This window comes from Ammodytes marinus (genome assembly GCF_949987685.1).
Source record: "Ammodytes marinus genome assembly, chromosome: 1".
Taxonomy (NCBI): Eukaryota; Metazoa; Chordata; class Actinopteri; order Uranoscopiformes; family Ammodytidae; genus Ammodytes; species Ammodytes marinus.
This window is the reverse complement of record NC_137230.1, coordinates 15,730,900-15,757,094: the sequence shown is the minus strand read 5'-3', so window position 1 is coordinate 15,757,094 and position 26,195 is coordinate 15,730,900. Positions and strand designations below refer to the sequence as shown.

Sequence of the window (26,195 nt, the reverse complement as noted above, 5' to 3'; positions counted from 1 at the left end):
GTCTACAAAAAGATACTGAACTGTGATTGGCCAGTCACTGGCCCGGGCGGGACAGTGACTGGCCAATCAACTTGCCCTGCATATGATTTTACTGGCCCCGGGCCATCGGGCTATACGTTATGTCGAACCCTGCCAAAAGAATTATGCTCTACCGACTCCCACGAGCAAAAGTTGTATAAAGAATTTTTCTACGACCTTCGGAAGACCAAACGGTAGCGCTTTAAAGATTTGCCGATTAGCTTCCTTGTGCGTAAGTGATCATAAATCCAAAACTATACATCGTATCAAGACAATTTAAAAATTTCGCCAAAAGGGGGCGCCATAAACGCAAAAAGTTGATATCTTGTAGCTAGCTGCTTAAAAATCAAGGGGGACCATCATGGGCCATACCTGAGTGTATAAAGAAAATATGGCCAAGAAATATTAATCTGGGTGGGACTTATTAAGAAGATTCTGTTTTTTTTGGTGGGAAATTCAAAAAAGTGCATTACAGCGGAGTGGCTGACAATCTCTTTTTGCTCATAACTCCCCAACCAAACATCCCACATTCAAAAACTTTATATACACATATTCACTGAAGTATGCTGCATATTTAAGCATAGGCCACGCCCATTTTAAATTGGATATTTTTTTTCGCTAAGTTGCAAAAACTGTGTCAGTGACCAAAACATACTCCTCCCACAGTTTTTGCCCGATTTGGACGAAACCAAAAGAGTTATGCTCTACCCACTCCCACGAGCAAAGGTTGTATAAATAATTTGTCTACGACCATCGGAATACCAAACGGTAGCGCTTTAAAGATTTGCGCATTAGCTACCTTGTACTAAACAGCTCCTAAATCCAAAACGATTCATCCTATTAACACCAAACTTCACACATGTGTTTTTCCTATGGTTCTCAGGTTGGTTCATTTTCGTTAAATTGCTCCAAAAGGGGGCTCCAAAAACACAAAAAGTATGCATATCCTTATCCACTTGAGCATCTTTCTCTGCGATTTTTTTTGCCTTTCGGTCTATAACTCCCAAACCGAACATCCAACATTCAAAAACTTTACATCTCCGGATTCTGTGAAGCGAGGGGCCGGCACAGCGGACGACGACGCCCGTTCCCGAGTTGCGTGGAAGGCTTGGTCCCCATTCATAACTGCTTTTGCATTTTCAAGGCTTTTTATGGACAGTGCAGAGAGACAGAAATGAATAGGGGTACAGAGGGGAATGACATGCAGAGAATGACCACGGGTCGGACCCTAACCACAATATCGTCCTATTACAGTGTCATTTTGACCAGGTAGTTTAATGTCTAATGTTTCCCATGATAACCACACTTTTTTTCTTGTATTGCCCATTAAATATGTCCTGAAGAATCAAACACAAGTTTGTGATCCCAGTAAATTATTTATTCAGCTCAGTATAAGGAACTTAATATGATCTCTTTGAGCCTGACATGACAACACATCAGTGGTCTGTAAACTGCTTTGACGGAAATACATTTAGAGTAGTGAGATTAAACACAATAGCACAATGCAGATAACATCTTCTTACAAAAAAAGAATCCTTCACATTTTCAACAAAAAAAAAGACATTTGTATTGAAGTTACACTTGATCATCTGTTCCCACTGTTGTCTGCAGCGTGTTTCAGCCGAGAGAGACAACAGTTTCTCTTTGATTGAGCCGACGACATAGGGTTCTGCAGTATGATTAGGGCGACGGGGACAGCTTCAGAACCCCCCACACTGCCACCACACTCACCCTCTGAGAGATTCCCACACATCACATCTTCACAGACCCTCCTTTGCTCTGCACTAAGCTTGAATCAGAAATGTATCTTTATAAAAGACCATGGCATGTGTACAGCTGAAATTAAGCTTGCAGCATCCAAGAGTACAGTAGATTGAACTGCTTTCCATCAACAGCTTTCAAACATCACAACAATGTCACACCATTTATTTACATTGTACATTAATTCAACCATTGGTAAATGGGAAATTGTGATGTGTAACCTGCAGTGAAAAGATCACCGGTGTTGGGAGCAAGTGAAGCGAGAGTGATAAACGAGGTCATGTTGCTTATGAGTGAATAAATGAAGACAAACTGCTAAAAGTGTTAACAATATTAATGCAATATGACAGGCTTTCATTATTACAACAAGGCAATTTCCATTGCTTTTCTATCCAAGAACACTGAGAGCAATACTTCAAACCGAGAGCAAATGAGACAGCGTTTCTGCAGCACAGAACCACGCCACAAAAGCTGACAATATCTTTACAGCTTGTGTGGGAGAGAGTCGAGTGTAGCCTGGGCTCACATCCCAAAAAAAGATGGATCACCAGTCTCTGGCAAAGCAGAAACTGTGCAACAAGCATTGAGAACTGGACTCTTTTTCTGCTGCTTGGCAATTCACTCGAGATAAATTCAATCAATGCTATTAAAACTAAAGCAGAGTTGCATATTCTGTGACCCATGATACCAACCAGAAGCTGTCTGAAAAACTCTTCACTGTGCTATGAATTTCAAACATGCAAATAAAACCGCATCAGTTCGTTTTAATTTATATGTACAGGGTGTGGGGCTGGCCCGAATGCCATTTTTCAGGCTTCGAATATTTGTTGGTTTTTCCGAGCGAATATTCGGATATTCGTTCCAGAAAAACACACCATCAAACCAACATTAATAATGCCAATGTACTCACTGAAACTAATTGTGTGAGCTGAGACAGCAAGCTGCGTAGTTTGTTGATGCTTTAATAGCTTTCGAACGGTAGTAAAGTCGGAGTTCCATTACTTTTCCTCTGTGGAGGCGAACAGCTGTTGTTCCGTTGCAAATCAGCTGTCCTCTGCGCCATCGCAGGGTTTTTCCTGCATTCAAAAAATGTTGGCGCCCGCCAAAGGAAGTTTAGCGCCCCCCAAAGGAAAATCCTCAGCGCCAAAGTGTTTTTTTTTTTTATATATATAGATAAATAAATAAAAATCTACTTAAAACGGCTCCAAATGTGTTTCCATTTCTGCGCCATTCCAGTCATATTACTTGCAATCTCAGTTGTAAAAAAAGAAATCAGGTCGGGGATAATCGTTATTAAACTATCATTGTTCCGCTCGCCGGGGCATGCAGGCTTATAAATGCAGCAAACCCTTTCAGCCGTGAGCTCCGCTCGGCCCCTCCCTCACCTGATAGTTTCGCTAACGGCTAGTCCAGAGAGTACGAGGGAGATGTTGCGCATTGCCGGGTGTTTTGAAAAACTTCTAGATGACGAGAATAAAAGGTAAAACTAATTGTGTTGTCTGAAAACACTTCAGACTCACAACAAACTAAAATAATGTGCAAGATTTGTCACGCGCGGACACGCGAGTAACATGACATACGCGACCGAGAGACAGAGAGAGAGAAAGAAAAGTGATATACGACCTGATCTGCACCTTTAAACATCCCGACCAATTTGTTTATTCACTTTAAGTCGAGTCATAGTGGTCTATGACCAAGCAATCAATGAATAAAAACACAGGAAGTTTAAAGCTCCTTAACCCCTGCCACCACAACTGTCAACACTACAATGCAACTGCCTATCCAGCTCGCTCCATGAGACATAAATAAATCATGCCCTTACATTCAATGCTAGCAAAAGACGTGCCCTATCAACACCATTTACAACTGGTTATTTTTATTTTTAGATATTTTTATTAAATTATTAAAAATATGTTTCACTTATTTAGCCTATTTCTATTCTCCCTGTTTTCAGTTCAATTAGGCCTTTGTTTAAAGTCCAAAGTCATGGTGTTTTTAGAAAAAAACCTTGTTAAAAGTAAAATAAATGCATAATGTTCTTAAATCAATGATTAACTGTCTTTAATAATCGTGATAACACAATGTGATTACTCAAAATAATCATGATTATGATTTTTTCATAATTGAGCAGCCCTACCTTCTTCCATGGTTTAGATCAATTAGAAACAATTAAAGTATTAAACAGGTAGGCCTAGTCATTATTAGTATTTTGACTTCATATCTACAGGTTGTTTATTGTGATTTCATAAGCGTCAGTGAGCTCCATGGTAACGCAGTGATTGACAGGCTGACTGAAATGCTCTTGAGCTGGACAGAAACTCCCCTCTCCCAACCCAACACCCCTCTTAAAATACACAAACCGTTTGCCTTTACTGTCGCGACCCCAAAAAAAGTCGGTCGCGTACTGACCCCCCAAAGGCCCATTCTGAGCCAGGAAAAACCCTGCATCGTAACCCGTACAGGAGCTTATCAATTCATCCAGGAACGTGCATCTTTTCGGCGATTTATAAATCCATACAAGATCCAATATTGATAGTCTTTTGTGTCCATATTATATCCATTATTGACTGCCTATTCCCATGATGCAAGCAAGTCATGGTTGAAGATGGCTGAATAGCAGCGCTGAATGTAAACAAACAGCTAAGCTAACGTTAGCATTACGCCAAGCATTACCTTTCCTTCCGAAATCGCTCTAATGTTGTGGTAGCCTATAGAGTTATTAGGAACATAATCTATTCTTCCTCCATCTCTCTCTCCCTCCTGCGCTTGGTGCCGCTTTTAGTTTGCCTCACTCTGGTAACATCACGAAGCCTACTACAGCTGATATCACCGGTTGCGCTTTGAAAGGGCAGCGGCCAACTAGGTCAAAGTTCAAATAATTCGATTATATATTTTAAATTAACGTCTAATATGTATTTTACAATTATTTTATAACTTGTGTATCCAAATATTATTTGCTGACAAAATATACTGCAGTTTGAGCTACCTTTGCCAAAAAATAAAAGGAAAAAAAAAAAAAAAAAAATCCAAATACTGAATTGAGCTCCGAATACTAATCTAACAAACAAATACTCGGATATTCGAATAATTCGGGCCAGCCTTAACAGGGTGTTTGTCCGATTTGGAGAGAAAAAATTCCATTATTGCTTTTTTTGCAACATTTAAATATTACTCAGATGGACCATGTCTCTCAAACACTGCTGTTGGATAAAAAGATTTGAACCTCAGGATTTTGTTTGTGGTGCAGATGAAGAGACAATCCAAACACTAAGTACGTTAAAATGCAGTTAGATCCAGATACGGTTATAGCTCGATGAGTTAATTTAATTGGACTGTTGTCATTGTCCAGGTATAGGGGAGAATCAATTTATTGACTGTACTTTTTCCAAATCTGCTACGATAGGTGGCAATATTCCCCCTTTCAGCTAGTTAGTATTGGAGCCTTTTTAAGTTGACCTATATTGTCAAAGACCAACCAATTGACAAACGGGCTTGCAACGGTTAGCGAGTGGCAAACTTGTACCATGTCGAGCAGTGGTACAGATCTGAAATAATGGCTTTCCTCTTCTTCTTCAATGGCTGTTGTGGTTCTTCTGTTGCGCATTGAATGGAAACTGTGGAGCATTTGCAGAGCGACTAGGCCTGTGATGGTCTGATCGACTGTATACATACAGGGGTATGTCAGGGTTAATCCACCCTGATTTGACCCGGAATTTACCCAGGTGGTCCCCCCCTAGTACTAATGCCTCGTTTCCACGAACAGAGCGGGTCGGGTCGGAGCGGCTCAGAGCGGAACAGCTCGCATTTAAGAATCTGGGCGGTGTTTCCACCTCTGACCCTACCCTTACTGGTAGGGCGGGGTTTAGGCTGGACAGTGATAGCCAGCGCCAGAATGTGGGTCAAAGTATCGGGCTGAGGAACAACTGTGGTAAAGCCAGCGGTCTTTCGTTTTTGCTTGGCCAAACCGGCCACTTATATATTTATTCCCCCCGTGTTGTGAGCGTATTACGCTGGTTAATGTATGCACAGAGACGGCAAGCCGACAGAGACAGCTCTGGCCGCGGCAGCTACAGGCTAACTATATGGTGACATCGTAGCAGCGGGACACAGTGTAGCCTCTATAGGTCCGTGAGTGTAGCCCACTGATTATTTTAATTAAGAGGAAAAACACTGGGCGCTCCGGTGGCGTGGTGGCTGGAGCGCGTACCATATTGGCTCCGGCCTTCGTTGCAGTGATCGCGGGTTCAGGTCCGACCCGTGGACCTTTGCTGCAGGTCATCTCCCCTCTCTCTCTGTCTCCCCATTTCAACTCTGTGCTGTCAAATAAAGCTTGAAAATGCAAAAAAATTATCTAAAAAACAACAACAAAAAAAACACACCACACAATAAACAGAGTGCTGCGCCGTAATTTTTCACTAAACATGAGACTCTCTTCACTCTTGCCGAGGTGAATACACACGGCGATTTAATGCAGAAATTATTCTTTCGAATTAACGGACGGCAGTGTATAGCTCCCCGTTTTCGGCACCCTTTCAGACGGCTGGTACCCCAATGGAGGAGTACAGAAAATAGGAGCGCTTATTTCCGGACTCTACCCAACTTTTGGCAAGTGAAAAGCCAAAATAAGCGGACAGAGCCACTCCGACCAGACCCGCTCTGCGGAAACGAGGCATACGTCAGAGTTAGGAGCGGGGGATGTGCGTAACACATGTGAATGTGTCCCACAACCACCATCTCTTGCTGTGTGCTGCATGTGTGAGAAGGTAGATCCGGACATTTTCCGGGTCAGATTCTCCGTACAATTACCAAAGTTAATTTGTGAAAGGGGCTATAGAAAGAGCTTTATTTCATAGTTTTGCTTAAATTGACCCCTGTCAAGACCACAAGCTTCTATTACACCTCTCATGCTGTCTGCACCACCGGCTCCCTGAGGCTTGATGACGTGGGTATGGACACATCGCCCAACCCTAACGGCTCCAGAGGCCTTCTCTCTCACAAACAATATACAAAACACATGACCCATTACAGCCTTCATGCAGGCTCTTACTTACGTAGACCTATTCAACTTTTATTACATGTATCTACACTGCATTTTGGGAGTATGCAACATGCAGCTCTAACCAGTAGGAATATTACAATATTGAATTTGCCTCTGTATTAAGGCTTCTGCTAATGATAATACATTGTCATAATGAGTTCATTGCCAAAGCATCTTCTTTTGATTGGCTTATAATTGCAGCTCTTCTCTGTCTTGACAGATTTGTGAAACTTTGGAATCAGTGATTCTTTCCATCCTCCTTTTTAAAATCTGTTTACCTTTAAATGAAGCTGATTAATCACAATGTGATTGTGCACATTAAAATGTATCTTAGTGCAATTACTGACTCCTCTCCTCTCTGAAAGCCGGGTCATTGATGTAAAGCTTTCCTTCAGATTTTCCAGTGTTGGGGTCTAGGAGCTTCCCACCAGCGCTTAAACAAGCCCATCCCCCATCATTTAGGGAGAACCACTTCAAATGAATCTCAACCTTGGGAAAACCCCGTATGATGTTTGAAACTACAAAGGTTCTCCATCACATCTTAACCTGTTTAATGACACCAACTACATTCTAACTAAGGCTTAATATAAACTCCCCACAGCACAAAGGTAATTAAGGAACGAATATGCTTCTCATTTAGCATGTGATGGATTTCTGGGCAAATATAATAACACAGAATATAAGTGTATTCATGCACAAGGGGATGTTGATTCACCCATAGTCAAATGCTTGATTCAAGTGATTTTAAAGGTCCCATAGTATGCTAAATGCACTTTTTAAATGTGTTCTAACATATCCATGGGTCCACGGTGTGCCTAGAGACTGCCAAAATATAAAAAAAATAACAATCTCTCCTTTTCTCACTCTCCCCCTTTCTGAAACCCCCACCCCTCCCCCCAATGTACTCCGTTCAGAATTCTTCCCGATATGTCGTCACAGCGAGAAGAAGCCACTTCCCCATATTTTCTTTATGTCCATGCTTCATGCTTCCCCCCCACATTAGTAACCAGAAACTTCCACCGTGTAGTAGTCTATGAACCCCCCCCATTTCTTATTGGTCCACGGCCCCGAGATCCTCTGGAAAACATTCCGAGCGACAGCCATGTTGTTTTCCCCGCTAAGCGACAAGATGCCCGTTGTTGCGTCAAAACCTGCTTCACTGTAGCCTGGCATTCCCAGACCTGCCACTAGGCGCTGGCAAATTAAATTTGCTGCGCGTGTTGGTCTGGACACGCTCCGTTGAAGCTTTATCAAGAAAGCCAGAAATCTGGCTGGTGGTTTCAATTGGTTCTATCTAATATGGGCGCGCCAGAGCCCTTTATATGGTGCTCTGGGGAGGAGGTAACCGGATGACGACAGTGACGTGCATGCGACGTCGAAGCCGTGATAGTAAACATCAAAGATGGCTGCGGATATGTTGTGTGAGTTTGAGACTGCTTTGGCCTCGACCCTTAACGATTTGGAAGACGGCACTCAAATCTTTCATTAGCAAGTAAGCGGAATGTTCTATTTTGCCGACCGACAACGGCAAACGTTTAATTTAACAGTTTAACAGCTGTTCGCTAAACGAAAGGGTCTTACATCGCCTTGTGCATCGCTCTGATTGGTTGTAGTGCTATCCAACTGCGTGCAGTGGCATTTGAAATGCACGAGTAGGAGCCGCCTCTTGAGTTGGAAATTACTATTGATCGTGGCCAGACCCTCTATCGTTCAAGATATCAGGGTCTGGATTTCCAGGCTAGCTTCACTGTGGAAAGAGCCACAATCCCAGATCCCTGACACTCCAAACCTGCAGGGGGCAAACACATCAGTGTTTGAACCCCAGGTAAGAGGAAGGAAGTGCCTGAGGGAGCACAATCACCGGTGCACCCATGCAGGAAGCATGGGCTGAAATGTTTGGAACTGGCTCAGTCAGGTCTCTTGCCTGCTCCTGTAGACACCTCACAGCCACAGCTCCTGATCAATGATTGAAGACACCACTGGTATAGTATAAGTTTAAGTTTGGAAGCCATGCTTCCCATATGATTTGTATTTGGTGATGCAATGTTTGAATTTATTATATTATTTCATAGAAGTACTTTGGTACTCGTGCTTTTGTTATTGGTACTCTATGATGATGATGATAGTAACGCTTGGTGTAACTTTGTTACTTTAATTATTAACCATTTTGAAGTGATTTGAGTTAAATTAATCTGAATACGTTTTCATTTATCATGTAAAATTAACATTATTATTATCATTTATGCTTTACATTAAGAAATGTGAACTGGAATTATGTGCAATTAATGCCTTTGTTCTCTGTTTACCCTAGGTTATTAACCTATTCTGTCACACCCCATTCATCTCCATTTGCCCTAAAATAAAAGAAACTGAAGATGAAAATAACCGAGTTGTCCATCGTGTCCTTCATGAGTTGATTCGCCGTTTTCAAGTTTGGGCAGAGCTGTGGTCTACACTTCAACAGCACATAACTTGACACCCGTAGTACAGCAAACCATGCAGAGTGTTGCATAAACCAACACAGAAGCATTCTGCTCATAATCCACTAATTTATCTTAATCACAGCAGTCTTAATAATGCCGCGTTCATAACAAGACAGTTTAGGGAGCTACTTGTGTAGTAATTCCATCGGTGAAACTAAAAGGAATCTCCTCAATGGTTGTTTGCCTGTTATTTACTACAGCTTATCAAAACCATATACTTTACTTCTTTTTATGAAAAGATACGACTAATATTGACCAGAATTGAGTTTAGCCTTTTGGTCCGGCCCTGATTCTGATGTGGCCCTTTGGGGAAATTAATTGCCCACCCCTGGTATAGAGGCTTGCTACAAATAAATGATCTGAACGGGTTTTTCAGCAAACATTTAAAAAAATAAGTATTAGGGACTACTTAGACCATATAAAATTGACAGCAAAGTGCATAATATGGGAGCTTTAATGTACCATAGGGCCTTCAAATTACTAGTTACTAGGGATTGACATTTTAAGAAATTTCATCGATCGATTATCAGGAAAATTAACGATCAATTAATTATTATCTTTTTACATATTAAAATATGCCGACAGAACATCCAAAATACAGCATTTTTACCATAGACTCACTGTATACAAGTGGTTATTACTCAATTAAATGTTTATTCCAAGAACATCTAGGCAAACAACAATCCATTAAGACAAGGCAACTTTTAAAAATAAAATAATAATAAAATGCGGCGCTGGTTAAAGCCCGAGGCTATGAGCCAACAAGGAGCCAATGCTACGATACCTTTAAACACATATGCGCCTCCTAAAATGGTGCAAAATGTGCAAATTAGTTCCCTGATGAAGGCAAGGTAGAAAAGCATAGATGCTAAAGTTAGCCGCTAATGCTAGCGGCGCTAACGTGACACGTTAAACAGGGTCGGATGTAGGCTTCAATGTACAAGTGGTAAATGTAAGTGGTACATAATTCGGTTTGTTGAGGAGTTGTACTTATACAAGGCTTCACAATGTGTGATGAACTTATTTATTTTCGGTTATAAAGCTGTCCGATGCCAAACTTCGCCTTGACTTCTTTGTCTTCTATGTTTTGACATCTACGGCAGCTCGCAGGCTGCTGCCTGAGCCTGTTCTGTTGTCTCCTACTACTAGTTAAGTATCTCCCCCTGCTGGTAGGATGTTTAATTGCTGCCCATACAGTCTATGGTGCTGCCACATAGTGAAATTCATTGCATTGCATTGGGACTCAGACTGCGCAACACAACGGCTATATGATCGATAACAATTTCAAGTGATCAACAAAATTCTTAACGATCAATGATCGATCATCGATTAATTATGCCCATCCCTACTAGTTACCTTTAAGGATAAAGTCCAAATGTTTTCTGCCTTTGCCATCAGCTGGACTGTGGCCATGAGATGACGAGAGCCTAAAGGCCAGGACACACCAGCCCGATAATCGCCGTCGTCAAAAAAAAAGACGAATCTGTTTGGTGTGTGCCGTGACGTCGGCCGACGTAGAGGTCGTCGGGCTTGTTTTGAGCCTGTCGGCCGCTGATTGAACATGTTCAATCGGCGGCCGACCGTCTTTCATTTGGAGCAATTTGATTGGTGGAGGGCTAGCGAATCAGTGAAGCCCGGAAGTGAGGCGGGTAGCACAAACAGCTAACAACAGCTAGCCATCGTTTTAATGTGTTTGTTCGTTTCGTTTTGAGAGTACTCACATGCATCAACCCTTGTTGACTGCTCGACACCATGCTCGACACTCTCTGCTAAAAATTGTGCTCTTATGGTCCATAAATATAAATACGTATTTCTATCTATGTTTATGCTCTAGAGAGATGTCCAATCATTTCCGGCTTTCGTATTTTTTCGGGCCACAATACAGATTAGCGCCGCCTGCTGTTGTGGAGACATTACGTCCCGCGAGCTTACGGAAAATAAACAGTCGTCTCGGTGTGTTCTTTAGCAGCGACGGGAAGCTGGAGCTTCCTGAAACGGCCGACTCCATTTTTTTTGACGACGGCGATTATCGGGCTGGTGTGTCCTGGCCTTAACAAAGCCAACATAATCCCCCTTGTCCTCCTGGACTAATCTGATGCCCTGGACCTCAAACCAAACACTGTTTAATTATCTTCGTCCACACAGTTTCTTTAATATCCATCCTGATGTGGAACAGAGAGAGAAAGAAAAAGAAACTTAACTAAACAGGCGCTCCGGCTGACTGATGTGAAGGCGCTACAGTCATCCACACTGAATAAAACACAACTTAAAACACACCGGTCTCCTCACTAGCAGTTTGTGTAGTATGGAGCCAGGGGTGCTTTCGGATTACACAGTTTATTTAATCAATTCATAGTAAAGCACCGCATTTAACGTTCAGTAACGATAACGGCGTAACGTTGGAAAAAGTAATTGGTTAGATTACCCCGTTACTGAAAAAAGAATGGCGTTACCTAACGCCGTTATTTTAAACTGAGTTATTCCCAACACTGTATTTAATACTAGTATTTCCTGCGCCACTGCGCATGCACACCACACAAGTGCGAGTTGTTAAAAGTGGTGACAAAAGGGCAGAGAGCAGCAAACCCATATGACCTGCACTGGCTTTGTGTCTGTTTACGTTTTAGTATGAGAGCTGAATTCCAAGCCATACTTTTTGCACAATGTGTTGAAATGACATAGAAAATAATAGAATAGAAATATGATTCACAAGAGTAAAAAGAAAATTAAACTGAATCGGTTTAGTTTTTACATACTTCAATATTGTGTTGTTGAAAGCTGCATTGATCATAGAAAGTCAATATTTGTGACAAGAAAAGCTTTTTCTCTAATACAATATTAGAGAAGGTCATTCATCTGTTGATTGTATTTAATGATCATCACAAAAGTAGGAAGTGATTAGCCAACTCTGAGTAGCAAACTCAGATGTGTATATAAATATATTTTTGAAAATCACACATAGGCATGTACGTAAAAAAGAAATTGCATCGAGAATCGATTTTGAATCGAATCGTTGACCTCGGAATCGAATCGTGAGGTGCCAAGAGATTCCCACCCCTACATTTTACCATGTGTGACATCACTAGGGCTGTCCCAAATACCATTTAACAGGCTCGTTAAATGGTATTCCAAGCGAGTATTCGAATACTCGTTCTAAAAAAACAAGACATCAAAATCAAAATTAATAATCCCAATGTACTCACTGAAACCAAGTTTGGCTCGAGACAGTAATCTGCGTAGTTTGTAGATGATTTAAAGCTCCCATATTATGCACTTTTTCTATGGTCTTAGCAGTCCCTAATACTTATTTTTTTAGATGTTTTCTGAAAAACCCGTTCAGATAATTTATTGTAGCAAGCCTCTATACCCTGATTTTCCGCTCATCTATAGCCTATTTTGGTGTCTGCAGCCTGCGGTCTGGCTGGGCCCTCCCACGGTCTATGCCCTCACACCGTTTCTGCCGTGATTACTGCAGAGTGCGAACACACATAGTTTATCCTCACGTGAATAACCGAAATGGCTAACGCAGGAGCTTAGCCATACTTTGAACAGTTTGACATGACCGATCCTTGTCTACATGAAAGACTATGTTCAAGATGCAGTGACAACCACAAGCTAATGGAAATGACATGTTCACAATCAAAACGCAGCAAAAGATGGAGGCTACTGAGAAGCTACTCGGGAGCTATCGGCTGAAAATAACACTCAGTAAACTCATAAAACCATTGAAAACATTAGCTTCAAAGTTGGATTTCTACAGGAATAGCTTCCTATCCTTTGTCATGTTAAAACCGAGGCATTATTAGACTACAATGGGAAAGCTAAGTTAGTGTAATAGGGGCAAAAGCGGATTGCTACCGCGTAGCTACATGCTACACTAAATAACCATTGAGGACATTCCTTTTAGTTTCACCGATGGAATTACTACACTAGTAGCTTCCTAATCTATGTCTTGTTATAAACGCAGCATTATTAGGCTGCTGTGTTTAAGTAGGGCCCTATGATTTCCGCGAAAACACGGACGGAATCACGGAATCAGGCAATAAAAACGGAATCTGCTGTTAACACGGAATGTCACGGAATACGCCATTATTTTGGTGAAATTAAATTTTCAAGGCAAAGGGAAACAACACTGTTGAAATTAAAGCAGAACTAGGGAGGAATTTTGGTTTGGCGACATCTAAAGACCAAAATACTGCCGTGAAAAGTAGAGCCTGACTGCAGTACCGGTAACGTAACACACGGCGCCAAACCCCTTTCACAAATCTGTCTATTCAATGTTTACTTATTAATTAATGTTAATGTAATGTTAATGTTAATAATATGGTCTGTTTATAAATTCGGCATATGATTAAAGCATCTAAAATCATGTAATCATGTTAAACGTTTACTGTTTTTAAGTTATTAATGCCACTCGCTCCTGCAGATACACAGCACAGGGAGGTCTTATATTCAACCATTGCTAAAGGGAGTGTTGTATTATGGAACAGCCGCTGCGGTACGAAATTCCAGTCTCAAAAATGTTTCCTACACGCAATTATAACTCTAGTGTCTACAGCCCGTTGTTTTCATGTAGTGTAACTTGTGTAATGTGTTACATTAGTCAGCTGTTGCCGTGATGTCGGCTAACTCTGATGCTAATGATAACTAGCTCTCCATCGCACGATAGACTGTAGGTTGGTGTTGCAGCCCGCTGTTGGGTGAAGCGCTGTCCCATAGGTAAAAGCCATGGACCTATAAAGCCTGTCCAATGTTCACTCTAGTCCAGCTTCTTGAAAAGTTTATAAAGACTTTATTATTTATGTAAAAAAAAAAAATAATGTTTCACTTGAAGCACAAAATGAATGGCTTTATTTTCTGTTATAGCCTCCCCAACAAATCAGTTTTTTCGTTTTTTGAAGCACTAAAAACAGTGCAATGTTTTGATGTATTTTAAATTTAGTCTTATATCTGATTAAATTGTTAGAATATGATTTGTTCGCATTAATTAGACACTCGTTCTGATGATTAAATGAGTGTTAATTGTAAAAAAAAACGGAAGTCATGAGATTAAAACGGAAAAAACGGAATTTGTGAAAAAATAAAACGGAATTAGGAAAAAAATAAAACAGATTTCATAGGGCCCTAGTTAAGATACATTTGTGGATTATGAGTAAAGGGCCTCTGTGTTGGTTTATGCAACATGCAGCATGCCTTACTGTACTACGGGCATCTTGTCGCTTAGAGGAAAAACAATATGGCGGTGAAGGAATTTTTTTCCAGAGGATCTGGCGGCCATGGACCAATAAGAAGCGAGAAAAATTCTGAACAGAGTACATTGGGGAGGTTTTCAGAAAGGGGGAGGGGGAGAAAAGGAGAGAGTTTTTTAAAAATACTATTGCAGTCTCTAGGCACACTATGGACCCATATTTATGTTAAAAAAACATTGAAAAAGTGCATTTTGCATAATATGGGACCTTTAATAACGTTTGAATGGTAAGGTCGGAGTTTCTTACTTTTTCCCATTATCAATTCATCAAGGAACGTGCATCTTTTTGGGGAATTATAAATCCATACAAAGAAAGATCCAATATTGATAGTCGTTTGTGTCAATATTATATCCATAATTGACCGCATATCTCCATCACTGTTGATGATGGGCAATAGCAGCGCTGCATAGCAAACGTAGCCTACACAACAGCTAAGCTAAAGTTAGCATTATGCCAAGCATTACTTTTCCTTGCGAAATCGCGCTAATGTTGTGGTATAGAGTTAAGAGGAACACATAATCTAATTTTTGATTACGCCACACTCTAGTAACGTCAAGTAGCCTACAGCTGATATCACCAGTTGCACTTTGAAAGGTAGGTCAAAATTCAAATTATTCGATACTATATCTTAAATTAGATTTTAATTTGTATTTTACAATTGTTGTATAACTCGCGTATCTAAATATTATTTGCTGACAAAATATGTTGCAGTTTGAGCTACTTTTGAAAAAAAAAATAATAATATTCCGAATACTGAATTGAGCTCCGAATACTAATTTGACAAACGAATACTGGGATATTAGAATAATTCGGGCCAGCCCTGGACATCACACATGGTAAAATTTAGGGTTAGGATTAACAGGACAGCTGGGCCAAGGGAAGACTGAGGAAAGACTGAGGGAATAAAAACCTAATTCATTACATTATAATAGCAATTTTATAATGATAGAAAGCCGGTTCCGTATGGGTGAAGTATTCCTTTAAGGTGGGCTGATTTTTTAAATGAAGCAGCCAAATATAAATGAATAAATAAATATAATTACTAAACCCATTTAATGTGTTGCATTATTTGCGTCATCATCACACAAGTTGGCACATGTTAATAATCTCTCTCCGCTGGTCACAGTTATGTTGCAGCAAATAACAAATATACACTTTGTTAGAGGAGCAACACAAACACAGCTCTGTAATCTGCCAATTAATTTATGTTGTCTTCTAAATCGCGGGCACCTATTTGAAGTGCAGATGTTACACATATGCAAAGAGGAGCCTTGATGTCATCGTTTCCACAGGTACCCGCGTTGCCAGTTTACACAGCAACGGGAGTTTCGTATTTCATAAGATTTCACTCTGGAACCCGATTTCAAAGTCTTTCGTTTTCAGTCCCCCAAACCGCTTTTGCTATGTAAACGAATGGCCAAAAAAATAAATTTGCTTATTATGTTGAAAACGTTGCCATGTAAACAGACCCAAAATAACAACAGGTCTCCACATTAAAACAACCCTAAAATGTATAAAATCAATACAACATAGCCAGTGAGTAATCAAATAACTAAACAGTCTTTAAGCCTAGGTAAAAAGGATTGACTCATATATGGGCACAGTTGACAAATTACAGTTGCTCTAGTAAAATTGACCTTTTGGCTGCTCTCTAGCCTCTTGTGGCTGGCTGAGTAACAAGGTGAAATGTCCCATAAAATTAAGTTGAAATGCAGAAAACACCCACACACAACATTAATTTAGTGTTGTTGAGTGCCTTGCATGTGATCATTTTGCCTACTTTGTTGGCAATGGTGGTGTGACCTGAAATAATTACCAGCTTCCAGGTCTGTCTAGAATGGTTGCTACAGCATACAAAGGCTACACTTCAGGCAAATGATCTAGTGTTGACAGTGTCGTTGCTAGCTCACTGGATGGTGAAATAAGAACAACGTCTCAAATCCAAAACACTGGATAAATGCATGATGCAAATCAGCCAGAAAACACTGGAACAAAGTGGATTAAGAGTACAGATAAGTTCTGCAACAATTTTGTGATTCCATGTAACATCTTACGCCTGCATTTAGCAGCTCCAGCTCACAGTTATCGCCACACCCGTACAATTCAGCTGCAAAACTGATTAAAAGAAATTAACTGCAGCATTAGCCAGGAATGCTTGAGGCTCTTTAGGAACAAGTATATTCAACATGCATGTAACTTTACAAAAAACATCAACCAACTTAAAATGATCAAACACACCACCCAATAGAACTGAATCACCTACAATTAAAAACACACCTCACCTCCATTTGTGGTAAAATTTGCTAAACCTTAGGTGAGTGGAAAACTCTGCAGATTTTTATAATTGCTCGCTTTCTCCAGTTTGTCCACCCTTATTATTATTATTATCATCAAGTCAGAATACTTACGTATTTTCTTAATTAGGTTATTCTATACTTTTACCTAAACTTATTCTGGTATGCAAGTGTTTCATGTTGAAATGCTGGTATTTGTAGTTGTTGAAATTAGGCTATATTTCGTACAACACTTTTCTGTTTAGTGTATTCACAAATTTAATTATTCATTTATTCATTTCTTTATTTATTGCAGTGTTTCCCACACATAGGCTCTACTTGGGCGGCCTGCCCAGGTAGATTGAGACCAGCCGAGGTAGATGAGAAAAACGTATTCCATTATTTAAAAATAAAAATTCAAATGTATTAGTCAGTGTGCGTGTTATCGTTGTGCAGCCATGTGTGTGGCCCATGCTACAGGTGTGTCTGTTGTTAGTTGGTGTAAAAGGGCCTCATGCACCCAGTTTAAAATTGTAGAGTCGGATCAAAGTAGACATTAACGCCACTGGAATGTCTCGCTTCTTCATTCCTCTACAAAGTTGATCTAAAGCTAGTTAGCTTAGCTGAGCCAAAACAAGGAAAGTTGCTTAGAGAGACCAGCACACTCCTAAATGACAGTTCGTAGCAAGAACTCATTGTTTGTCATTAAATGGTTCATAAACCTTTTTTTGACTCATTTATTACTGAATCCGCCCATCACAGGCAGCACTATCACACTGCGCCACATGACCACCACAAGTAAATTCTCAACCTGTGGGAAACACTGCATTGTATATCAATATCTGGGGGTTGAATAGTAATTATAATAAATGCTAATCAAGACATTTTCTGTTAAGCATGTAAGGGATCCAACAAGGATAGACTATGTAGACACTGTTTGTTACTGATATACCTCAAAACTATTTCATCCACTATGCCTGGCTCTAGTACACTATACAAACTGACAAATACACTGTTGACCCTCACTCAAACATGTCCCTGTGAGGTAATGCTAAACACTGTCCATGCATTTAGTCAAACCAGATGGAGGGCCATAACAGCTGCATAGTAAGCACTAAGCATTTTCACTAATAACACAAATGACATGTGAGCAAGAAATAGTATTTGATTTACTGTTAGCTGTTGTGAACTGGGAACAATGAACAGGGTTTTGCAAAACCTTAGATATCTTCAAACCACAATGGTAATTAAAATACAATCTCATAACTTTTGTCCCACCAAACCCATTTGCCTACACAACTATAGCTAATTCATCTGCTACCTTTCAAGCTCAACCAACAGTAGCTGGATCGTTAGCAACAGTTTTGAAGAAACTTCGTCTTTGGGTTTTACAGTGAAATTCTGCAAGTTGGACGTGATGTTTTTTGACAAGTACAGGGTTGCAGACTCTTTGGGTCAGTGTTTAATGTGGTGTTGTTAAACTCTATAGAGCTAGACAGACCACAGGGTAGAGCACAGTGGTCTAGTAAAAAATACAAGAAAAATGTGCTTTAATTTAATGACTTGCTTCACTGGGATGGGACAGCCCCAACAAGATGAGCCAAAGAAATGCCCTAATTGGAGGTCGATTAGACCACAATCCACCATTTCCTAAGGTGTTGTGAGTCCCCTTCTGTTCCCACTGGAAGAGAATTGTATTACTCTGGATATAACTTGTCACATACCTGGTCCACACTGATGATAGGCCTACAGTGCATCCACCCTCCAGTAGCAGAAGTGAAACATTGGGTTAAAATAATTCAGTCTTAACATAATAATCTCAATTTTGGTTCAAACCTTGAGAGTGACATGTTGAGGAGAAAAAAAATCCGTTTTTCTTATAACAATTTAAAAAAAGGAAAGGAGCGCCCTGGTGTCCCCAGTTGGAGAAACAGTCTATAGGCACCACACTGCTGGAATCTGCAGCTTGAACTCTGTCAAACTAATGATTCATCCTATAGCCTACACATCTTCACATGACACATTGATGCAAGAAGACGTGTAATATTTAACAATTAATAAATATTACTCTTTAGGAGGTAGTGACTGACCGTTACAACCCTTATTAAGTAAGTTAAATTAGTTGTATTTTACATTAAGGCGCTTTAACGTGAGAGCGGTTAAAGTTAGCAGTTTTTTACAGGTTTACAGCTGAACTTCAGGAATCTAACAAAGCTAACTTAAGTCGGTTTAATGAGCTAATGTGAATAGTACGCTAGCTTGTTGGCAGAGTGAAACAATGAGCTCAGAGAGCAGTCAGGCTTGGCTAGCGGCATGCTGTGTTGGCTACATGGTGTTAAGGCTAAGCCAGCTCGCTTTGCACGCAAAGCTAACGTTAAGTGGCTAACGAGTCGTAGCCCTATCAACAATAAGAGAAAAGAGAGAGACATGTAAACTTACCGACTTAGCTGGACACTCCTATTCCAAACCATGCTCCGTCCATAGTCATGTGAACTCCATAAAAATGACAAATCAACAAGAATGGTCTTGAATGACAGTAAAATCTTTAAAAAAAAATTGGAAGCACCAGAAACCAGTGGCAGCGCACTCCCCAAGACATCCAACACAAGAGAGGAGGGGAGGCCAGTGATTCACTGGACTTCTGCCATCACACTTCGAGACACCGTCCACAAAACAACCTGAGTCCCGAGGGCATTTTATCGGTCTCAAGCCCGACACAAGTCCGCTCCTCTCCCGCGACCTTCCGCCAATAAATCCCACAGTGTCTTGCTTCCCATCCAGGTTAATTCCTCCGTATTCACCGTTAATAGACGAGCGCAGCGGTTCTTCGTGTGGGAACTGATACAATGTAGCCAACCAGCGGCATCGGGAGCGGGGAGGAAACCCAGGATGAGGAGTCCCAGTCGGATTGAACCGTCACAGTCCATTGCGCCCGGGCTGAAGACCCGGAACTGGACTAATGTCACTAAATGGAATGTGCTTTCATTTTTTTGATTTTCCAAAGAGGAATATCCTAGCCCCAGCAGGGAGAACATGTGTTGAAAAAACAGTGCCAAGTAACTTTTGTGACCAGGGACACGATTTTAGAAAAAACACAGGTCATGAGTCCAATGATCCTATTATTATATTCGGTTATGATGGGTTTCTCCCCTTGTTTCTGAACTGCAGATATAAAACTGAATAAGAAAAAAATATATTTAAACACAAGTGTATTTTGGTCCAGTTTTTTACTGCAGACCTTCTCCAGATGAAAGCATGAAAACAGTTGAATGGTCCATTGGAGTTTATCTAAAACGATAATGCAATATGATGCTGGAAGAAAATAAACAACCAAAGAGAATTGTCACAACTTGGTAACCCATATAAATGACCTAGAATCGATCATAGTAGATGATCTATTAAACATGAATTAAACATAGAAACCCATAAATTGTGCAAAATGAAGCAGTTTGATAAGAGCAGTCTTTATAAACACTTTTTGAATGAGCTATTACAAAGCATTTGACCATAATGTTAAGGAACAAAAAGCATTTTAATGTAGCTCATTGATGATGCTTGTAAGTAAATGTTGGTTTGCTTTCTTTCAACTGATTCAGAAGTGCATCGTGTTGAATGTGAACACTTTGTAAATCGGGAAATACTCTGATGACACAAAAGAAAACCAGGCTGAGGCTAAAACTTGATTTCCACATTTCAGTGGAAATTGGACATAGGAAATTGGATAACCCTCAGTCACGTTTGTATAACTGAAATGAATGTATATGGCAAACTACTATGATGATTCAAACAATGAGGCCCTTTCAGAAATGTCAGGATTCCCAGTCTCCCAGCCCCACATGGAGCCTTTCATGTTTACCAGCTTCAAACTCTATGAAGGCTTTAAGTCGTTGTCTTTCTCCGCACTGGTTTCCCAGGCAACAAGAATATGATAATGTTGCCTTTGACATGACAGAAGGAATCATCTCACTAACAAACAGAGACAACAGGCACAGGGAGGGCTGGGGGAGAGGCAAGGGGAAGGGGGCTGAATTAATGGACTCATTTTCACACAGGGGAAAAGCAGCAGCAGCAGCAACTCACCATCCTCCATCCATCCTCCATCTTCCTCTGTTGCCTGCAATGCATTCCTGCTGGCAGGCACACTCATGCCTTCCCCAGGGAGCAGCCTGCCTCCATTGGAAAGCTAAATAACAGTCAGTGGCAATCGGGACAGATTTCCTGATGACGACTGCCCTTCAAGGCTGAGGCTCCCAACCAAGTGCTCTCACTGCCGAGCATCGCAACAACTCAAACCTGAAATGAACAAGCTGTGTGGACGCCATGTGTTTTCCATCAGTGTTAAGGGGCTAATCAGCCAGCCATGTGGAATCAGAGGGGCTTGCTGGATTTGAGTGATCATCTTTCCATTACTCTATAAAATAAACTGTAAAGACTTGAAACCAAGGGAGAGAGACTTGTTCTTTAGTACATCAAAGATCGGTGTGATCTCACCTGACAAATCCAAAAGACATAGACACAGTAGAATAAAGAGTTGCTCAATAACATTATTATTAATTCAAGGACAAATGACAACATATGATTCAGAATTGTAGCATTTTAATTATTTCAACAAATAATTTTCCCAGGTTTAATTTCAGCTTCTGCATTACATTTAGCCACAAGAGCATCGTTTTTGTTTTTGAGTGAGCTGATTGCCATGAAATCTTGTACAGAAACTTTTGGTCCCCGGTGAATGAATCTTCATAACTTTGGTGAACTTTTCATCTAGTGCCATCATCAGGTTGAAATATTACAGTTAAGAACTATTTAGTTTTATTATAAAAGTAAATTATAATAAAATATTATGTTCTTTGCTAACTAGCAAATGTTAGCATGCTAAAGTGCTATATGAAGATGGTGAACATGATAAACATTAGGCATACACCTGAATTCACATTGCAATCAAATTGAGATCACTTTGACAGATTTAATAGCCCATGACATGTACACTATTTTCTCCCAACAATCCCACAAAGCAATTCTTCATATTTTTCAGGTGAAAAAATTACAGTTGAAGGACTCCACAGCTTTCAGTGATGATGCGAAATGATAATAGTTGGCACTATTGAATAAACTATGGAGTATCTATTGTATATGAATATACACTATACTGGACACAGCCAGAGTCATGCTCTAGGTATATTCAGATGGACAGGGAGTCGAGTTGTTTGTCCCTTTACCATCTGGTTCGATTATAGCTAAGCAAACAACAGGGAAGGTTATCTTGTATTAGTGGTTAATGGATTGATTGATTGTCTTTATTTCGAACATGCAATAAAAAAATAGATGAATAAATAACAAACAAACAAAAGCAAAACAAAGAAATAGAATTAAAAAAAAAAAAAAAAGAAAAACAGACATGCTCGAAAGGGGGTAGGAGGAAGTAAAAAACTTATCTAGTCCTACCCCTTAACAGATCAATTTTGCTTGGATAGATTATGTTATTAGCATGTCAGTATAATAAAAAGCTATAATAATGCATATATACATGAGTACCGAATCATTTTGTGCATATATATATATATATATATATATATATATATATATATATATATACACATACATACATACACACACACATATACATATATATAATAAACAATCATATATATATATACTATAAACTATTTATATTACATTATAAATACCCATACATGTATATTGTAAGTTACTATACATATATAAATATTACAAATATAAATACAAATACCATGTATTCTACAAAACTACAGTCTACATATGTCCATGTTATAAAGGCTTTTCTAAATTTCTGTACTTTGTGAAGATGATGTCTTTATATCTGTTTTTGAACTGTCTTATGTTTTGGCTTTTCTGTACTTCCACACTTAACTTATTCCACAATTTTACTCCGTAGATGCTGATACAGAAGCTCTTTTTCGTTGTGCGTGTGTGGTGGACCTTGAAGTTCAGCTGTCCCCTTAACTTATAACGTCCCTCCCTTTCAGAAAACATTGCCTGTATGTTTTTTGGTAGCATATCATTTCTGGCTTTGAAGATTATTTGGGCAGTTTTGAATTCAACCAGATCAGGAAATTTGAGAGTTTTGGACTGTATGAATAGTTGATTAGTATGTTCATGATAATTTACATTATGGATTATTCTAATGGCTCGCTTCTGAAGAATATACAACGGTTGTAAAGAGCTTTTGTATGTGTTTCCCCAGATTTCTGAACAGTAATACAAATATGGTAATATTAATGAGTTATAAAGAATATGGAGTGATTTATTATTCAGGAAGTGCTTAGCTTTGGACAGGACTGAAATGCTTCTTGATAGTTTGGTTTGTATGTGTTTTATATGAGGTTTCCAGCAAATTCTGTCGTCAATGATTACCCCCAGAAATTTGTTTTCATATACCCTTTCTAAGTTTACACCCTCTATTTGTACCTCAATGTTTTCTGATTTTTTACAGTTTCCAAATATCATAATTTTAGTTTTATTTAGGTTTAGAGATAACTTATTTCTGTCAAACCATTTTTTTAGTTTGCTAATCTCTGCGGTCAATGTGGACAGAAGTTGCTGCAAATTTTCCCCAGAAACCAGTATATTTGTGTCATCCGCAAAAAGTATAAATTTTAGAGATTTCGATACATTGCAAATATCATTGATATACAAGTTAAATAACAATGGTCCCAGCACTGACCCCTGCGGAACCCCACACACGATGTCCAAGCATTCTGACTTAAATCCATCCATCATCACAAATTGTTGCCTTCTCTCTAAATAGCTCCTCACCCAATTCAAAACTACCCCCCGGATCCCATATTGTTCTAGTTTTGTAATTAATATATTGTGATTTATAGTATCAAATGCTTTTTTTAAGTCTATAAATGTCCCGATCGCAAATTTCTTATTGTCCGTGAAGTTAGTGATTTCTTCTGTGAGTTCTGTTAAGGCTAGTGCTGTTGACCGGTTTGCTCTGAATCCATATTGACTGTCGGTGAGTAATTTGTATTTATCTATGAATTTGCATAATCTGTCTTTAAATAGTTTTTCAAGAATTTTGGAGAATTGTGGGAGCAGAGAGATTGGCCTATAATTTGTGAAGTGGTGTTTATTGCCAGTTTTGTACATCGGTATGACTTTGGCTGTTTTCATTTTATTAGGAAATTGTCCAGTTTGGAATGACAGGTTACAGATGTGTGCTAATGGTCTAGAGATACCCTTAATTACCCTTTTAACAGTTTTTATGTCAATGTCATCACAATCAATGGAAGTTTTGTTTTTGCATTTGTTTACAACATCTATAATTTCTTTCTCAAGAACAGGATTGAGGTACATTGAGCTGCTGTTTTTCTTAATAGGTGTATCATCATGAGCTAAAGTATCTGTCATAGGTATATTTTCCGCTAAATTTGGTCCAATGTTTACAAAATATTGGATGGGAGTCATGCAGAAAAACACATGCATTTAGCGTAGGTTTTTTTCTTGAATAGGAGATTTGCCAAGAGCCAAGGATTAAAGCGGCTACGAGTAACATTTAAATATCTTTTAAACAGCCTCATGTTTCCTCTGATAATCATAAATTACCTTTAACAGCAAACGAGACCATCAGTGCAAAGAAATACGTTTTTATATAGTTTTTATTACTGCTTTTGGTCTGGTCGCACACCCAGTCCGATTTTCGGTTCGCTCGTGCAAGCTCTATGGTCACATATCTGTATTGGTCGCAGATTTCAGTGTGGCGCTGCAACGCGATTTGAGAAGCCTATCCCTCCAGGTGAGGGAAGGGGAGCGGGAGCCTTGTTTGAGACAGTTATTTGTCGTCATAATGACTGATAACGGGCTGAACCATCAAAGAAAAAAAAGAGAATGCAATGAAGAAAAGCTAAAAGGGAGAGTGATATAGGCTACGGACGGGACGAGGGCATTGCCAAGCAACGTGTATACAATTTCACGAGAGCAAAACTAGACTGCAGTGTTTACTCCTAAATGAATGAGCGGTTGGTACTAACACAAAGTTTGCTTTGCTTCACCATCATCAGATAACCATTATCTCAGATAACCATTATCTGAAATAGTCATTATTTACATCAACAACACAAACACATTACGTCATCGTGATCCATACTAACTGCTGTCTCTCGTTCATTCGTTTTCTGTGAGGACACGTAATCTTTCAGCTCCATGAGAGAGAGTTGTTAGGTGATGCTGCTGGATCAACTCATTGCAATCAGGTGTGTGTAGCACTGACTGGCATTAGTTGATGCAGTGTCAAAACTACTCTCACGGAGCCGAAAAGAGTCCTCACACTTTCAACACACGGACATGCACTATATTGCGCCCTTCTCAGTTCACACTCGCACGCCTGGCACAAGCTAGAAAACAGCTTTGCGACAGCGGGCGTCGTAAAAATACTACCGCTTTTGTCCAAAGGGGACGCCAACGTGCCATGTTACTCGTAGTGGCTTTAATCAAAAATAAACAGTAAAGTCAGTAAAGTAATACTGAATCCATTTAGCTGAGGACATTATTCTAAAGCCAAGTCGTAAGACAGATCTGGTTACTATGCTACACTCTCAGGCTAAACGTGACTTGAATATCTCAACGGCAAAATAAAAAGGGAGCAAAAAAGGCAGAGGGGGCCCATCAGAAAAAAATATATATATATATATTTTTTTTTAAGCTGAATGTGGGGCCCCGATCTTCGAAGGCCCTGAACAATGCCATTCCAAAAAAAGAAATAATTGACTGGCTCATGATAGGCCCCTGACCCTTGCAAGGAGATCAGGGGCCTGCGCATGACTAAGGCATGTGTGCGGGAGAGTAAGCAGGAGCAAGCCGACATTGAATTGAACTGGTGGTGAAAATAAACGCAGCGATGTTTCTATGGGGATATTTAGCTGTACAGATATAAGTGCTGGCAAAGCTAGAACAGTTTAAGACTCCACATCACTGTGGCAACACAACCTATCTATCAGCTCAGAAAGCGCAGAGAAAAGTCTGATAAATACATGAGAGTGATGGCCCCTGCAAGTTTCAGTAAGTTTAAAGAAGTGCCACACTGTTACTGTCTTTGAAATGCATTTAGACATTTTAAGGGGAAAACACATTGTATTTATTATTTCAACTATTGAGTTATTTGTAGAACAGCATGCTAGTGTACAAGATTTATTTTCTGAATTTTCAATGCTGCTTTATTTTTATGTTTTAAATTGGGAAAGACATGTTCCAAAACGACCAATAACCTTTGTATTTAAAAATAAATCAAGCAAGTAGCCTAATAATAACCATTAATGAATTATAGGCTATCGCATCACAGTAGGCCTATTGTCCACAATAATCACAGCCACCCATCCATAAAGGAACTTTA

General features: G+C 39.7%; 1 protein-coding gene across 3 annotated transcripts in view; it reads right to left on the bottom strand.

Moving 5' to 3' along the window:
* Positions 1 to 19,664, bottom strand: part of znf609b (zinc finger protein 609b) — a 140,791-nt gene extending 121,127 nt beyond the window's left edge. For all 3 annotated transcript variants that reach the window (XM_080027310.1, XM_080027311.1, XM_080027312.1), the window contains exon 1: positions 19,262 to 19,664. The gene's annotated coding sequence lies outside the window, so the exon portion shown is untranslated. The remainder of the gene's footprint in view (positions 1 to 19,261) is intronic.
* Positions 19,665 to 26,195: the final 6,531 nt, after the last annotated feature.